Source organism: Lipotes vexillifer, unplaced genomic scaffold (assembly GCF_000442215.2).
Source record: "Lipotes vexillifer unplaced genomic scaffold, Lipotes_vexillifer_v1.1 scaffold489, whole genome shotgun sequence".
NCBI lineage: Eukaryota > Metazoa > Chordata > Mammalia > Artiodactyla > Lipotidae > Lipotes > Lipotes vexillifer.
The window spans coordinates 875,748-876,232 of NW_006790533.1; positions in this window are offsets into that span (position 1 = coordinate 875,748).

The window sequence follows — 485 nt, forward strand, 5'->3', positions numbered from 1 at the left end:
CCCAAAACAAATATACTGATTTTTCTATTCTTCTCACACATGATACTGTTCTAGTATTTAGGAACTTTAAACTCCACCTTTTTTGTACCCTGTGCTCAAGCCAAAATTATAGGAGCCATTCTTGATCCCCTCATCCTGCATACAACGTATCCTATTCATTATCAGATTTGGCTACAGAAATGTATCTTGAGTTTGGCTTTTTACCTTCATCTTTACTATGACTTTCCTAGTTAAAGCCACTACCAGCTGTCATCCAGTTACTGGAATAGCCTCCTATTTGGCCTTCCCACTTCCATTCCTGTCACCTTCCAATCCACTGATTAGAAAAAAACTTCTTAAAGTATATGTGGACCATGTTAATCTCCTCCTCAGAATATGTCAATGGCTTCATAATTTACTTAAGATAAATCCTCAATATGGCCTCTAAGAATGTCCATAATGTGGCTTTTACCTGTTTCTGTGGTCTAATCATGTGCCTCTTTCCC